The 18,419-nt window shown below is 26.0% G+C and overlaps 1 pseudogene; it reads left to right on the forward strand.

The window, feature by feature from the left end:
- The first annotated feature begins 13,765 nt into the window (after positions 1 to 13,765).
- On the forward strand, positions 13,766 to 15,898 carry LOC114184811 (putative L-type lectin-domain containing receptor kinase VI.1 pseudogene; annotated as a pseudogene).
- Positions 15,899 to 18,419: the final 2,521 nt, after the last annotated feature.

An 18,419-nucleotide genomic window follows, 5' to 3' on the forward strand; every position in this document is an offset into this window, starting at 1 on the left:
TTATTTAGCTCTTGATCTAAGTGTAATTGTTATTCATTCTTAAATTTTTTTAGCGATCATGTTCTCACGAGCCTTTTCCAAGACATCATTGACTTAATATATTGGTTCAAACTTTTGAAGATATTGTTAGTTCAATTGAATATGATTTAATTAAGTTTTAAGTAGCCAATAAAATTAAATATTTTTAATTGAGTTATTATTATTAAAAAATTTCATTATATTAAGTACTCAAAATATTTTTTTATTTTTATCTTGATATTTTATCGTTTGATTTTATTGTCAACAAAATTACATAATTGTTTTCTTTTGTTTTGTCTCTAATTCTTTGATCAACTCACGTCTTCCCTTTTTAATCTTCTCAAACTCGCTGGTCAATTCATTTTAAGAAAAAAAAAATTGAGAGAATACTTAAACGAAAATAAAAAACATTTTGAACATTTAAGAGAACAATTTAAAAAAAAAAAATACACAATTAAAAATACACATTTACAAATTAATTAAAATTAATTAAGCTTATAATTTGTAAATTATTATGCTTAAAATATATTTCAAAATATTTTTTAAAATGTATTACTTTTATAAGTAAATTATATTGATTTTTTATTAAATAAACTCAATTATATTTTTATTTAATTCTTTTAGTAGTTCAATAAAAAATAGGATTATTATAATCTAAAGATAAAATCTATCAAATCCATCCACTATTTCATTCCTATACTAATTAAAACCAAATAAAACAACCAACCTCAATGTTGCAAATATATGGTAAATTTGGTTTCTTGTTATCTCAAATGTTACACCTCTTTTTAGAAGAAAGCATTCCATGGTATCAAAGTACATTTCTTCTGGTTAATCAGAACCTGACAAAAACATACTTTTAGTTAAATCTCTGCAATATCTTAGTGTGTCATCACACAGGAAAAACATAAAATAGGACAAATATTATTATAACTTTTGATCTTAAGTGTGCTCCAGAATAACTTTTAGCAAAAGTAATTGATGATTCATGAAATCACTGAATATGGATTTTTGTGTAGTGCTCTCCACTAAATAGGATCTAATTTCTAACATTTTTTTAATGTCTTATTAATAAACCCTTTCAAAGTTTGAAACTCATAACAAATAAAACAATTTAAACTTCCAAATTATCCTTTCATACAACTTTAATATGCAATGAATTGGTCAGAATCAACACACTATTGTCCCTTTCTAATTTCCAACATTCAAGACAAATGTTCTGTCCAAATACTCTTTAATTCACGATTATAATATGTCAGTACGAGAAAAGTTGCGTTTACCAGCACTCTGTGATACTAAATTTTTCCTTCTATTCTATTTTATAACTATTATTACCAATAAACTTAATATATTGACGCTGTGCTTCACACTTTTATAATAAATTACTTTATAACCTTTTATGATACCAAATTACATGTGGATTTATAGAATATTTTCCAAATCATTATTTAGTGTTACTGTTAACGAAGATGGATGGTGAGATTAAAATCAAACAACGACATAATTTAAATCTAAAAATTAGAATAATCACATACAAAAATCCCTCATATATATATATATTATCAATTCCCTTGTATGTTTTCTTTTGTATATGGATGATTAGTCTTTTTGCATGTGAGATATCAGTTGAAAAGTTAAATCTTTACTGATATAGGAACATAATAACACTGGTCTTTTGTGTATCCAAGTCATAGGGGTGAGAAATTCATAGATGTTTCAAATTATTACTTGTTATAATTAGTGCAATGAGTTTCCAAAATTTCTTGACCATTCTCGTTAATAATATAGTTTTTATCTTTAGTTAGGTATTATGAAGTTAAGAAAATTAACTATTGACAATTGTGTTGCTATGTAATTAATGAGATACGATATATTCATGTGTTTGAAAAGTGATATCTTCTTATGAAATCTATATGTTTATTTTTGTGAGTTAATTAAATTGCACTTGATTATTTTATTTATTATTATATTATAATAATTTTAATGGTCATACTTACTACAAAAGTATATGTTATGCTAGAGGTTCTAAATGTGGATGTTAGGAAGATTTATATATATATAAGTTTATGAGAAATTATGTTTTTTATCATAATCAAAACATGATATCTACATATTCAAAAGAGAATCTCCCCCTATATTATTGTTCCATAAACATACATGTCATGGTGTCATTCTCCAATTATTATTAAATAATTATAAGTTTTAATAACTAAAGCATCATTAATGCGACAAAATACATGAACATTAACACTTGAAGATATTTGCATGGATTGAAGAAGAGTATACGTATTTCTTTAAAATATGCAGTTAATATACTTACAATTCTTTGGATAAAAACATAGGAAGGGTTAATAAAGATAAGGTTAACATATTTTAATTAAACGTACCGAACAATCTATAACTTGTTTCTAAATTTTGCGTTAATTTAAGCTAAAGAAGACATAATGTCCTTATATTTGTTTCCTTTCGCTTTCCTTCATGATCTTTTATTAAATTTTCTCAAACTCTTATCCAATCTTATCTAATCAAAGAAAATTTATATACTTTTTTATTATACTATACATCTATATTTATATATAATAAGGGGAATTCCTTTTTTTTCACATTTATTTTTCAATTTTACCTTTTAAATATTTTTTAAAATAAAATTAATTATTTTATTAATATTATTTAGGTGATCATTTGTTTAATTTATCATCTTTTTATTTGATTATTTTTTTAAACTTAATCATTATAAATACAATTTAATTATAATAAAATTATAAAATTATTTATATTTAATTTTATAATTATAATAATAACAATAATTATAATTTTATTATTTTTTATTATCATACAAAAAAAATACAATGTTTTTACTAGTTTATATACAAATTTTTGGATTATGCTTTTGGTTCTTATTTTTTTCAAAAATATTAAATTGATCTTCCAATTTTTTTAGTCTCAATTTGATCCGATTTTAAAAAAATGATACGATTTGATCATTTTTTTTTGTTATTGCTCCGCTTCAAAAAAATTAACAAAAATAATCAAATTGTATTAATTTTTAAAAATTGAGATAAAATTGAGAATAAAAAAACTAGAGAAAAAATTGGACAAAAAAATAGACCGAGGATAATTTAACCAAAATTATGATATTCCAAATTATTGGCCGAAAATATGTCAAAAAATATATATATATATATATATATATATATATATATATATATATATATATATATATATATATATATATATATATATATAACAATGTCTTGAATAATTGGACAAAAAATTTTGCTCATTTTATTTTTATTCAACCCAAATAAAATTGTTTTTAATAATAAAGAAAAATTAATAATAAAAAACTTTTATTGTATCATGTTTTTCTCATGAATACGTAATATCTTGCTATATTGAAAGATATTTTTATACGTAAAGACATCCCAAACTTATGGGTAATGTCAAAGTTTTGTTTAAATATGATGGATTTTGTTTGTCACTTCATACTCCTCATATATTGCTTTATAATAATTCAGAATTCTATCTACTTTTGACCAAGTTTTATCATGTAAGGCTATACGTTTCTAAAATAATTTAAAGGAAAATGTAATGAGTAAATTTTATTTTATATTTTATGATATATTTCAAATAGTTTTATTTCTACACACGGTTAACTACCACAATCAATAAAAAAGTATGATAAATACAATTTGGATAACTGTGTAATTTTTCTTACACTATTGGCTGTAAACTATATTTACCTTTTTAAAAAATTACATTCATTTTTTATATTTAAATACTGAAAATAATATTACAATAAAATAGATATTCAACATTGGTAACAAGTAAAAGTTGATGCTAATTCGTAGCACACATATTTTAAAATTATAAATGTTAATTCATTAGTGTTGATTCTTTAAAGTTGACTCTAAATAGTATAAAGTAAGTCAACAATAATTTATCATCAACTTTTACTTTGGTTTTGAATCAAAGTAGTTTAACATTAATCAAACCAATAATACTAAACGAAATATATTTTTAATGTTATTTTAATTTGAACAATATAACAGACATGAATGACAATTAATTAAAACAAATGTTTTTTTATTAAGTGTCTCCAATGTGATTTAATATATATATATATATATATATATATATATATATATATATATATATAAAATAAAAAACAAAACAATAAAATAAGCACACGAATCGAATTAAATTGAATTGAAAGAGTTTCATGATGAAATGAGGGTTAAAACTTTTTTCATGCCAGTAAGTACTTTCTTTCAACTAATAAAATTCTTTTTAACATCTGGTATTTTTTACTTTTTGACGTCTTTTGAAATTCTGACGTTGCTGGTAACGTTAAGACGTTTTTTATTTTTGAACAGAGGTCAATTAACGTTTGTTGAATTTATAATGAATGTTAATTAACGTTAGTTTCACAAAAAAAGAATGTTAATTTGTTGGTTTATTTTTCTAATTTTTTTTATTTTCATTAAATACATGAAAAATTAATATATATATCTACACAGAATTTCAAAATTTTTTAAGTACTTTGAGTATTTCAAATAAAAATTTTCTAAGTAATTTGAGTATCTCAAATAAAACTATAAAAGAAAAAAAAGGATGAAAAATATTATAAAAATAAAAACACATAAACGAAGAACTTTTAAAAATTTTGAAAAATATTTCAAAATTATTATGTTAATATTTTAATAATTTTTTTTTAATTTATATTAGAGTATAGTAGGTACAAGTATCTACGGGTACAAATACTATGATACTCGTACCCGCCCCGTTAATATGCGAGTATTAAAAAAACATGTACCCGTTACCCGCAGGTATCCATTTACAATTTATATTTCCTTCCTGTTGCGGGTTTTATCCGTAGATACTCATAAGTACGAATTTTTTTGACATCCCTACTTAGGATCAAATAATTTGTTCCATGATATTGACTCCAATATGAAAAAAAAAATTGTTGGTTATGTAAGTGTAAAATTTCACTTTAAATTTATCATTAGGTGTTATTTTTTCTCTTTTTTTTTTTCAAAGTGTTTTAAAATTTAACACAATTCAAAAGTAATTCAATCCAATTCAATTTAATTCGATTTGATTCAATTCAGTTCGATCAAGTTTCATCCAGTTCGGTTCGATTCAATCTGATCCATTTTAATTCGATTCTCTAATGGTTCGGTTCAGATTTGTTGACGCTTCAAGGTTGCTAACGATTCAAGTTTAGTATAGTGTAGTTGAAAAACGGTACAAATTATTTATTAGTTCACAATTTATTTTTTCTTTAAAATAGAAATATAATTGTTGAATTGGCCTTACTAGGATAATAAAATAGATTAGTTAATACGACCTAATTCGTTGTAATCATACGGGTTTGAAATTTTGATTCATCTCATCATCAATAGATCATATTTAAATTGGTGTGGACTAATTTATTGGAAGAAAGATCTTTAAAAAACGTGTAATCAACATAAATAAGACATGACATTATGGTATAACTAAACAGTGTTATGCTTGTTCAATGAATAGTATTTTTTATAATTCGATGTATTTTTGTTTTCTTCGATAGTTGAATGAATATCATTCTCAAGCTTAGTTAAATTTGATTTCTTCTATATTAATTAATTCCAAGGTTTATAATTTAATTTTTAAATAAAATTTCAAATATATTTTAAAACAAATTAATTTTAACTTCACTGGCACAAATCCTTTATTTATTAAAAAAATCAAAAATAGATAATGTCAACTTAAGATTCACTAAATTAATTATCTTTGTTTAATTGACATTCATGATGACGAAATTAATTGTCATACACTAATCTTATTTTGTAACACCAACGTCGATAGGATCACAAATAAACTTGTTCTTATAAATATAGTTCGAATTTATCCTGATTTAAATTGATTGAAGTATGAATATGAAAATAAGTAATATTCAACTTTTAAAATTGAATATGGATGTATGTATATACATGCTTGTCCCTTCTTTATGCTCATCTCTATTTTAAATTATTAAATCACTCATAATTAGGTAACCCAAAAAAATTAAATTCAATATTCTCTTTGGTTATTAGTTAGTTTCCTAACCCTTCTTTTTGTTTGTTACATTTTTTTTATTCTATCTTTAACTATTTGACTTGTTCAAAATTTGTAAAATTCACTTTTCAAGGTACTTTTCTTTTGTTACAACCTTAATTACATTTTTTTTATGTAGTTTCATTCAAAATAATGTTTTGCATAACACAAATATCAATTCCACTAAGTTAAATAATATTCAAGACACTCCACCATTTGACTTGTTCAAAATTTACACAATTTACTTAAATATTTAATGTATTTATACTTTTATCATAATCTTAATTATACATTTATTCGTTATGTGATTTCATTTATAAAGTAACGCATCTTAGGAAACACAAATCTAAATTTCGTTAGGACACTCATTTGATTATCTACACTTCTTTTTAATATTTTTTTATTTTTTGTTTAATTTTTTCAAATGATTTGACTCTCAGTTTCAAGCGTTTAGTTAGGTAAATTCTTCCATTATTGAATAACATGAGAAACTTATATTTTTGTTCTCTTATTACCCTAGATTTTGTTGAAATTTAAATAACCTTTGTTTGGTAAAATATTTTCATTATCTCTTAATAGTTCAATATTCATCATATTTACTAAGACACTCTCATCACAACCTTTATTACATTCTTTTTCTTTACATTATTCTATTTAAATAATGTATTTTTATACTTATTTCACCTTTATTCCATTGTTATTTGATATTCTAATTAAATATATACATAATTATAATTGTGTTCTTGATATTAGACGTTAAGGAAAAAATTGTATATATTTTTTTACAATGAATCATTGATAATTAATATTTACTATTTTTTAAATATTTAATTAATATTTAAAATAATAAAGAAGTATACGAATGTAGATATAAGTATACTCATTATCAATGATAATAAAGATGAGATAAAATAAAGTTTCAGTCATTAAATATAAATACGAAAATAATAATAAATTTCTACTTCAAAATAAAAACAAATAAAAACTCTCGCTCCATCGCTGGGAGGTGATCAAACATTATAAATCATCTTAGTTAGGGATGTCAAAAAAATCCGTACCCGCGGATATCTTTGGATAAAATCCGCAACGGGTAGGAGATGGATATTAAAAATGAATACCCACTACCCGCCGGTATGGGTATTTTTGATACCCGCATGTTAACGGGGCGGGTACGGGTATCATAGTATTCGTACCCGTGGATACCCGTACCCGCTAAACTTTACCTTTTATATATATATATATATATATATATATATATATATATATATATATATATATATATATATATATATATATTAGTAAACAACATTATGAGTCTTTATCCAATAATGGTGGTCAGATTTTTACCCCACAAATGAGTAAATTACTTCCATATATTGTGGAGGTATTGATGTGTCTCTAAGACTGGTTATGGACCAACATGGAAGGTAATGAAATTAACACTTTTACTTAGATATTTTAATTAAGTGATTGTTAGAAATTTTTACTGAACTTCTTATGTTTTAAGGCTCTTCTAGATTAAAATTGGACAACATGAAACTTTATACAATGTTGCAAGAGGTGGACATTGATGAAGTTAGTAATTTCTTTAATATTTTATTCAAAAATAAACTATAATATAAATTGGTAGTGATTTTTTATTGGTTTGTTTTTCAAGAATCAATCGGAGAAAGGGGACTTGTTGATCTAAGCACTAATTATGGTTAAATATTTATTTTTTAAAATATTTTGTAAATACCCGCGGATATGAAAAAAATATACGGGTACCCGCATAACGGATACTCGACAGATATGGATACGGGTACGAGACAAATATTTATCCAACGGATAAGGTATGGGGAGCTACTACCCGTACCCTACCCGCCCCGTTGACATCCCTAATCTTAGTGATTATAAAAAAATTAATAAATTATGGAATGACGAACATATTTAATCAACTTCAATTTCAAATTCTTCTATTTATTCCCAATAATTTTTCACGTGCCTTAAGTATTAATACTTTTTGCAAAGCTACAAAATACACATTCTAGACACGAAATCACTCTTATTTAATAAAAAGTATTTTCTTTTTATTTTTTATTTTTTTTATTCAACATCTATCCAACTATATATAAAATGTGAATTTCACTTAATTTTACGTAAGTTAATAACAAAGAAAGGTCAAATCTTAAGTTGATATTTAAAAAATAAATAAAGTCTGTAAACTTTAAAACAAATACCCACTAAGAATAAAACAGGAAAAAGGTGGAAAAACACGTTCCTGACTTTTTCTTCCTTAAAATTGTTCTAAACATCAATTTGTTCAGTCTTTTTCTTAATTACTTTTTTTTTCCTCTTCTCTATATTTCAGTCCACCACCTCTCCTTAAAGAACATAGACTTTTCTAATTTATAAAACTGGTCTTCAAGTTTTTCTAACCGTGCAATATTTAAAAAATAATTAAACTGTTAACATTACAATTTTATTATTTATGCTAATTTTTCATAGGTAATATTTTCTTTTTAAGATAATGCATTGGTATTTATGAATTACTTACAAAGTAAATTTCGTAGGAATTAAATTGATAGGTAACTTTATCTATGGAATTATCTATTAACTTTATAAATTAGTGAAATAAGGGAGAAAATAAAGACATTAACGTTCTCCACGTATTCAGAATTTATGCTAATGATGGCTTCTTTCTTAATTAACTAATCATCTATAAAGAGTTAAGACTACCATTCAATAGGAAAGTTAAGAGCCAAAAACTGTTCAACATTTATACCATTTAATTAATTCAGATTCGTTGCAATATAATAATGAATTTGCTCTAACTAAGCCACTGTTTTGGTACATTTCTTAATAAATTACATTAAATTGACTTTGGAATGAAGTAGAAGTTTTAAAGGAGCATCTCTCATTCCTCATTTCATGCATATTTTTTTTAAGTTTTCTAATCTAAAAGTTTAAAATAATTGAAATAAAATAGATGATTTCGTTAATATTTAATTTATTATAACCATATTGAATTTTATTTGAGTTAACTTTGTTGAAAGATATTTTAAACAATTAATTTTGTTTGGATGTGTAATAAAGTATTTTTTTTTTACTTCAAACTTGAAGTTAACAGGAAATAATAAAGTTGTCAAAAATAATCATAGACTACAATTTTCAAATTCATAAAATTATTTGTTTCAAACATACAGTTAAAACTACAAACACATTTTATTTTCTTCTAAAAACAGTTAAAATGAGGATAAATAATCTTTCCCAGATTAATCTAAGGTAGCAAAAAGCCAAATTATGAATCAACCTACGTGGTTATGTAACGTTTGTATTAAATATAAAGTTTTAAGATATTTGCATGACAAAGGAACATGATTCTATATTAAGTTGGTAATATATATTGTAATTAATTAACCATGATCGTGAAAAGAAGGGCCTTATAGATTCTTTTGACCGAAGGCTAATGGATTTTATTTATTATGAAGGCACATATCCATCTTCATCATATACAAAAGCAAGACTTAGAAAATTTAAAACATCAAGATAATATATTCAAAGAAAACTATTTCTATGTTCACGTGATTGAAAACCATTAATTTAATTGTTGATTTTGGTGAAGCTCATTTCCTAACCAAAATCTCACAATTTCTATTTGAAAGAGAAATGACAAATAAAAACCCTAGACCCTAACAACACAATAAATGAGTTCAGAGATTCTGACGTGCATGCAATCTATAATCCTTATAGTGTTATTGTGTTTGAGACATTGTTGTGAACATGAAAGATTCTTGCATTTTTATTTATGAGAAATTGACTAATCATTCTCTTGCCCATAAAAAAAAAAAACTAATTATTCTCTTATTTCTGATCTTTACGTTTACATGATATTTGGAAAAGCTTTTTGGATCGATAGTTACATTCTCAAGTTGTAAAGAAATTTATATTGCAAATGGATAATGAGATTTTACATTTTTTTATCCCCTTTTAACCTATTATCACAATTATCTTTTAATTATCTATTTTAATTCTTTTAGTGGTGTGATGTGATGATCTAAGAATGATTAGAGTGACGGGTTAAAAGTGAGTCAAAATAACATTATCCGTCGTAAAGGATATGATTAAATGTTTAATTTTTAAATAAGATATTTTGGAAGAAAAATAGGATCTCAACTTGAGTATTATTATTTGTGAAAAAAATACTTTATACAATCAAGGAGTGTCATTACAAAAAAATATCTCATTAACAACCAATTTTAGTAACAAAGAATTGTTAGTCACTAGAGTGACCAATTTATATACTAATTTACAAAATAAAAATTATTGGTTACTAAAATAGTCACTATTATGAATAAAATGTTATAATTGATTTCTAAATTTAGCTATCAAGGTTTGAACTAACAAAAAATATAGTTTATAAATTGATCACTAAACGTTAGTGACCAAGGTTTTGACTACCAAAGGAATTAATTACTAAATTAGTTTCTAATTAATTAGTGATCAATTAAAATTTTTTATTGATAATATTGACTATTTTAGTAACTAATAATTTTTTATTTTGTAAACACACGCACACGCACACGCACACACACACACACATAATTTATTGTGTTAAATATGTTTAGTCTGAGAACTTTAATCTAAAATTGGAATTCATCCCTGTCCAAAATTTTAATACATTTTGATTCATAAACTTTAAAAATGAATGAATATAATTTTTTTAATCCAATTACGTTAACTTTTTTATGTGTCGAACACGTTTCATGTTAGTATTGAAATTTTTTACACCATTTGACGCATTCTAGATTCATATCAGCTTGGAAATGCGTTCGAAACTTAAACAAAAATTAACGTAATTAGGTTTAAGGGACTATATTCATTTATTTTTAAAGTTTAAGAACCAAAATATATCATTTACATACAAGGTCAAATTTTAATTTTAGGTTAAAGTTTAGGAATTAAAAATATAATTAATCCAAATTTATTGAATGGTTGATTGATGGGTAGAAAGTGGAGAAGGAAAAGAAGGCCCAAATAAGAAGCCTATCTATATAAGTTGATGTAACATTTCTTTAGTATTACGAAGAGTGAAATACAATGGGCTACAAAAAATATATGAATTTTTTTAGGTATTAAATTCTGTTTAAGAGCAAATCTAACACGGAAATTACACTTAAAAGTGATATATGAAAGGATAATAGTCTAGATTCTAAAGTCAATATTATCTCCGAAATCTGTTGGTCATTTATTATCGTATAAAAATTTACTGAAAAAATGAAATAAAATAAACATTAAATTTATAATAAAAATTATTTATTTTGAAAAAAAATTTAAATAAATAAATAAAAATATTAAACCATTTATATTATTCTTTAATATTATTTTCTATGAATCAAAAGATTATTGTACAAAATTATTTTTTAACTTTCAAAAATTATAATTACATCGAAGTACATATAAAAATTTATACAAGTGTGAATGTTATAAATCTTTTGTATTGAATTAAAATTTCAAAAAATCCTAAAATTAATGTAATATAATAATAAGATCTCAATCTATGACTCTAATATTTGGAGATGGCCTGCCTGATAAATCTTTCTCTTAATTTTGTAATTATTATTAGATTTCAATAATAATAAAATTGTTAGAAAAATATAATTTGTAATACTCTTTAAGATAATTTGATTGTATAATCAAAATTAGTTAGAGTTGTTCGTGCGCGAGATTCAATAACTAGAACTTTGAGAATTGTTAAATTTAGGTGAATCTTTTGAGAAATGAATTTGTAGGTAACACAAAGATGTATAAATCTAGACGATATTTTAATAGAAACGACGATCTAATAGAAAACTATGCTAATAAAGAATCACTCAACAAAAATTATCATGGCTGATTTTAAAGAAAGGAACAAGAACAAGTTCAATACGTAAATATAAACTCAAAGAACGTCAAGAAAGCTTTAAATGTACTAAATCACTTATGTTTAGATAACTAATCTTTTTCTTAAATCGGTGATTACTGATGTTTTGAAAAAAATAATTCTTTTATTCTTTAAGATTGAATTCATAATTGTAGGATTTTATGAGCATGTCACATTACTATGATCGAAAAGAGTTTCTGACATTACAGATATGTTCTTCCCTTTCTAATGGTAGCGGTCTTTCTAAAACATGTGCTATTTTCCATGTTTTTTATATTTGGTAATGTTCTGTTCATTTTCCCAGAAAATGGAGTTGTCAATTCAAACTCTTGGGAAAATTGGCATGAAAACGGAAAATGGTGCATGTGGGTGTGGGTGTGGTGTTTTGGGACATAAATATCATTTTCTGAAGTGGTCCCATATTAATGTGAAATTGCAAATAATTGAATAGAAGGGTGCACTTGGCAATTTCAAAACCACAACAAACCCAAAGAAATAATAATAATATGGTTGCAGTTTGCGGTCTTATCCCATTACGCAAAATAAATCAACTTGCCCAAGACTTTCAATTCCAACTTCTACACTTTCTGGTTCTTCATAATCTCTTCTTTCTCATGAGCTTCACCATTTTCTAATGGTGGGACACAACTTCTGAATTTTCAAACCCATTTTCATCGGAAAAAAAAAACACGTATATTCAATTGCCTTCAAAGGAAGAACATTACACTTTCATCCAAGAACATTGGAATGTCACCATTTTAAACTACTAGTCTTACATATTCTAGATCAAATACAATAACTATCGAAAAATACCGGAAAAATACTATGCAACATATTCTTTTATTATATTATTAAGTTACACAAAAATTCGTGAAATTACCTTTATATTTTAGTATGACTCTTGCATGTACTCTACTTGTTATAGATTGAATATTATAAAAAAAAAAAACAAAATTTACTATTCATATTTGTCAATAGGTCTTATTTGTGATTTTATGGATTTCAATAACACTAATACTAAATTGTGTCGGTAAGAGTATATTATAGAAAGTTTTCCAATACTTTTTGGTTTTTATATTTTGACATTACAACTTTATACTATCCTTTATATATAAAAAAAAAAGTGCAAGAGAGAATATTTAGTTCATACACGTACTTGTAGATTTTTTCAATTTGATTCCTATGTATTAAAACTCCTTAAATTTTGTGTGTGTATATATACATGCAATTATTGATTTGATCTTGTCATATATGACATCATCTCTAGAAGTCCTAAGTTGATATTAACTTCATGTATTACCCATTTTTAATTTCATTCCCCTTGTATTCTTAATTTGCCTATTTTACTTTAAACGTCTTTAAACAAACCCTTATATAGGTACCATCCTTAATTATATGTTTAATCTTTATAATCAACTTCAACTTTGTTTTTAACCATTCTATCTGAATCAATAACCTTGCATGGTTTAAATAAAGTTATTCAAACATACAAAGTTATTCAAACAAAAACTGTCTTGTATTCTTGTATTAAAAGAGCAAAAAATTAGTTGGAAAAAAAAAACTTCATCCAAGTTTTGTAAAATGATATATATGAAAAATATAATTCCAAAAAATTCTGAAAAAAGTTACATTGGCGTCTACACTAGGTTGGTTCGTGGCATTAACGTTCACATGTCAGAACATGACAAAGAAGACTTTCGTTGCATGTTCTTGTCTTTGACCAATTCAGTACTTAAATAAAGGCCCCCACACTCTGGATTCATTTCTCAGCACTGGTTTATTAATTATCTCTTATGGCTTCTCAAGCTCTTCTTCTCTTTCTCCTCTTTCCCTTTCTCTTACACCAAACCAATGCTTTGATCTTTGAAGGCTTCGATGAAAACAGTGAAATAAGCCTCGAAGGATCTTCCATCATCAAAACCAGTCGTTTACTGAAACTCACCAACAGATCAACCAATATCATAGGCCATGCATTCTACAAAACACCCTTTCAAATGCTCAACATAACAGACCCTCCCCTTGAACCCTATGCTTTTTCCTTCACCACCTACTTTGTTTTCTCAATTGTATCCCCTAGTTCTGGTTCTGGTGGCTTTGGCCTTGCCTTCACCATAGCACCATCAACACACTTTCCTGAGGCTGATGCTGGCCACTATCTTGGTCTTTTTAACCCCTCCAATGATGGGAATGCCTCAAATCACATCTTTGCGGTGGAGTTTGACACTGTGAATGGTTACAAAGGTGACGCAGACACCGAAGGAAACCATGTTGGGGTGAATGTAAACGGAATGGACTCAGGGATTACTGAACCAGCTGCATACATTGAAGAGGGTACTGAGAGTGTAAAGGAGGATTTCAGAATGGCCAAGGTTGATGCTGTTCAAGCTTGGATAGAGTATGATGGTGAAAAGAGAATTCTGAATGTAACTATAGCTCCTTGGAAATTATCAAAACCCAGCACACCACTTATTAAGAACTACAACGTTGACCTTTCCAACGTTATGAAGGAAAACATGTTTGTCGGTTTCTCAGCATCAACTGGTTTGGAAACAAGCTCTCATTATCTTCTAGGGTGGAGTTTTGCAGTGAACGGTGTTGCGGCTTCGTTGAATATGTCTAATCTTCCAAAGCCACCACCCAAGGAGGAAGATCCATCGTCATTTCCTTGGGTCAACGTTGCAATTGGCATCTTGTCTGCTTTGACTTTGAGCCTTTTGTGTGTTCTAATTCTTCTGACATGTTACAAGAGATACATGGATTTTGAGGTTCTTGAGGACTGGGAAATGGATTGTCCTCACAGGTTCAGATACAAAGATCTTCACCTTGCCACAAAAGGGTTCAAAGAGAGTCAACTAATTGGAATTGGAGGGTTTGGTGCTGTGTACAAGGGTGTGTTACCAAGTTCAGGAACTGAAGTTGCTGTTAAGAGGATTGTGAGAAGCCCTTTCCACGGAATGAGGGAATTTGCAGCTGAGATAGAAAGCTTGGGAAGGTTGAGACACAAAAATTTGGTGAACCTTCAGGGATGGTGCAAGAAAAAGAATGATCTCCTTCTAGTCTATGATTTCATTACAAACGGAAGCCTTGATTGTGTCCTATACAAACCCAACAACAACGTTGTATTGAACTGGGGGCAAAGATTCAACATTCTCAAAGGAATCAGTGCTGGACTATTGTACTTGCATGAAGAGTGGGAGCAAGTGGTGATCCATAGAGACGTGAAAACTAGTAACATTCTGATAGATGGAAACTTGAATGCTCGTTTAGGTGACTTTGGACTTGCAAGGCTCTATAACCATGGTGAAGTATCACACACAACGAGTGTGGTTGGAACCATTGGGTACATTGCACCAGAGTTAACTCGCACGGGAAAAGCTTCTACAAGAACTGATGTGTATGCATTTGGGGTTGTGCTCCTTGAAGTGGTGACGGGTAAGAGGCCTCTTGATTCGGATCAGTTTTTCTTGGTGGAATGGGCGATTGAGAACTACCATTTGGGTCAGATTCTTGAGGTGGTTGATCCTAAGCTGGATTCAGTTTATGATGAGGAAGAAGTTGAGTTGGTTCTGAAGTTGGGTTTACTATGCACTCAACATAGATCAGATTGTAGACCTAGCATGAAACAAGTTACGAGGTATCTGAACTTTGATGACCCTCTTCCTGATATTGGTGATTTGGGATATGGTGGTTATTCTAATGGCAGCAGCAGAATGAACTCGGGTTTCTTAGAAGTCACGCCATCTTTGAGAACTGTTGAAACTTCTGGGTATTTGTCCTCCATGAGCATGAGTACCAAGTCCTTGGATGCTGGTAGATAGCAAATAATCATGTTGTAGCATTTTCTACCGGTGTATTAATTTCTCTGAATATATATTCATAGTTCTTGTGTAATTCTTTCATTTCTTTGTATTAATATATAACCAACCAAAAACTAACGTTGTTTTTGGCGATATAAGATTTGCTTTGCTTAATCCGCTGATGAGTGTTATAAGGGGAAGAAATGAATAAGGTTTGGTTTTGGAAACAAATACTTATTCGGTAGATCAAAAATTATAGTTATTAGTTAAGATATAATTTTTTTATTTTTAAATAGTATAACAGTTTAATTATTACAATTCGATTATGACTCGATCTACTTAATCTCTATTACGAGACAATTAATATAAATTACAACAGCATTTATATTAAGTTAAAACGAGACAATTAATATAAATTACAACAGCATTTATATTAAGTTAAAGAGAACAAACATTTAACTGATTGTAATTTTGTTTTTATTCCTTCTATTTTTGTTTTTTTTTCTTCAAATTTGTATACATTAATATTTGTATTTTGTATTTTTGTAAAATATTCAACTAAAAATTTCTTATCAGTAAAAAAAGTATTCGTTTTAAGGATTAAAATTTGGGAATGTTTACATATACAGGGACAAACTGTTAGTTTAAATATCATGGACAAAAATTAAAATACGAAAAGTTTTCTAGAACTGTTATTATCTCAATTAACAATTCAGAAAGGATGAAAAATTATTTAAATTTTGAATATAAAAATCTTAATGCCATCGATGGTTAATAATTTTATTAAATTATTACATTTCAATTTTAATAAGTTGAAAAAAATCATTACTGTAGATTTAAACACACTCGAAAATTTATGATAATATACTTTGAAAGAATTAGCCTGAGTAAAAGTCAGACCAAGTCCTTGTCCTTAATCTTTCAAATTTTTTTTTCTGTTATTATTTATACATGTTTTATTATTATATAGTTTAGTGCAATAACAATTAAACTGTGTTTTTTCATTGGTTTATAAAATTCAAAATATACTGGAAAAAAGTTTGTCTAAATTAAATACTTTTATTAATTTTTTGTTTTATAAAAAAAAAAGAAGGTCTCATTCTAAACTTTTGTTGCTTTAAAGGCTTTTTCTATTGTCACTGTTTGAAGATGAGATAGATGTGGTAAGTGATTTGATAGATGTTAAAGTCATTTAATAAACACTTTGACGTTGAAGAAATTTTTACTTGTTTTCTAACTTTCACGTTTAGCAAATTCAGACGTTCTTTTTAAAGAAATTTAGACGTTATTGTTAACTAATCTTGTCGGATAATTATTACATTAGATAAAATTCCAAAATTGATATGTGTGAAAGGGTCAAAAAGATAATTTTTTAACTTATATAATAACTATTTTAAAAGCCATGTAAATAATGAATTTTGATTAGAATATCAAATAACTAATATTAATATATACAGCGGAATCAAATAAGATAAATTCGATCTAATTTTTAAGTTATAATTAGTATTTTATATTTTACAAATTTCGGGTTATAAAATGTTTATATCGATCAAATAAGAACTTTCCATATATTTATATTCAATCTAATTTTACAATCAATTAAATAGCAAACCTTTCATGAAAATCCTCCAATAGTGATATGCTATCTTTCTCAAATGTTAAATGAAAAGTTTGATAGATTAATTACAAATAGTTTGACTTGGTTTCTTTCTCAAGTTGATGTGTTAAGAAGGAAGAGGAGTAAAGGATGAATATTCTCAAGTTGATGTGTTAATAAGCTTTAAATCTTTGCACATTTTAATATTAAAATATTTTCCGTACATTTCATCATGTTGATGATAAAACGATACTATTTTACAATAAAAATTAATAATAACATGATGGTCATATTTAAGAGCCATGTAAGTTATTAGTAAAGTGTATAAAACTATAAATATATAATGATGAATTGTCTAAGAAATAAAGTTGAATAATAAATGTACAACACAATGATAATGGGATGATGGGATGGTAAAATGTAAAATTAAACCAATGTCTTTATAATCATGTGGAATTATTTTGTAACTTTTTTCCTTTTCTTTTTAAATATTAAATTTAGTCAGGTGATTTATTTTTAAAAATAAACCAAATGTTCATTCTGAATTTTTATGTAACAATTAATAGTCACTACATTTAAATAGGTAAAGTTAGTGTATCGGCCTATGTTTGATTTGAAATTTAAATAATATTCTAAATTATTATTATTATTATTATTTTATTGAAATAAGATACAGATACTCCTTTGATCTTTTAATACCAGACAAATTTAGAAGAAATTAATTGCTCTTTTTTTAAGGCTTTTTTTACAATTTATATAAAGTATTAAATTTCTTTTCCTTTTATTTTCTTATTAACGAATAACGAAAGTAATTAATATTAATGGAAAATATCGTATATTATATTTGTAATATTGTTTTAAAACTAAAACAAATCCATTAAATTAATTATTTTTATTGATTTGTGTGAATATGTTAGAAGTGTTTTGCGTTAAACGATCTAGAAACTATGTTACTTGGTTTATGTGGCATTCTTCCAAATTGTATTGAAGGTTCTTCAACATTATCAGTTGAAGTTACGATTAATGT

The sequence above is a fragment of the Vigna unguiculata genome, chromosome 5 (assembly GCF_037176805.1).
Source record: "Vigna unguiculata cultivar grain cowpea cultivar isolate G323 ecotype 2 chromosome 5, ASM3717680v1, whole genome shotgun sequence".
Taxonomy (NCBI): domain Eukaryota; kingdom Viridiplantae; phylum Streptophyta; class Magnoliopsida; order Fabales; family Fabaceae; genus Vigna; species Vigna unguiculata.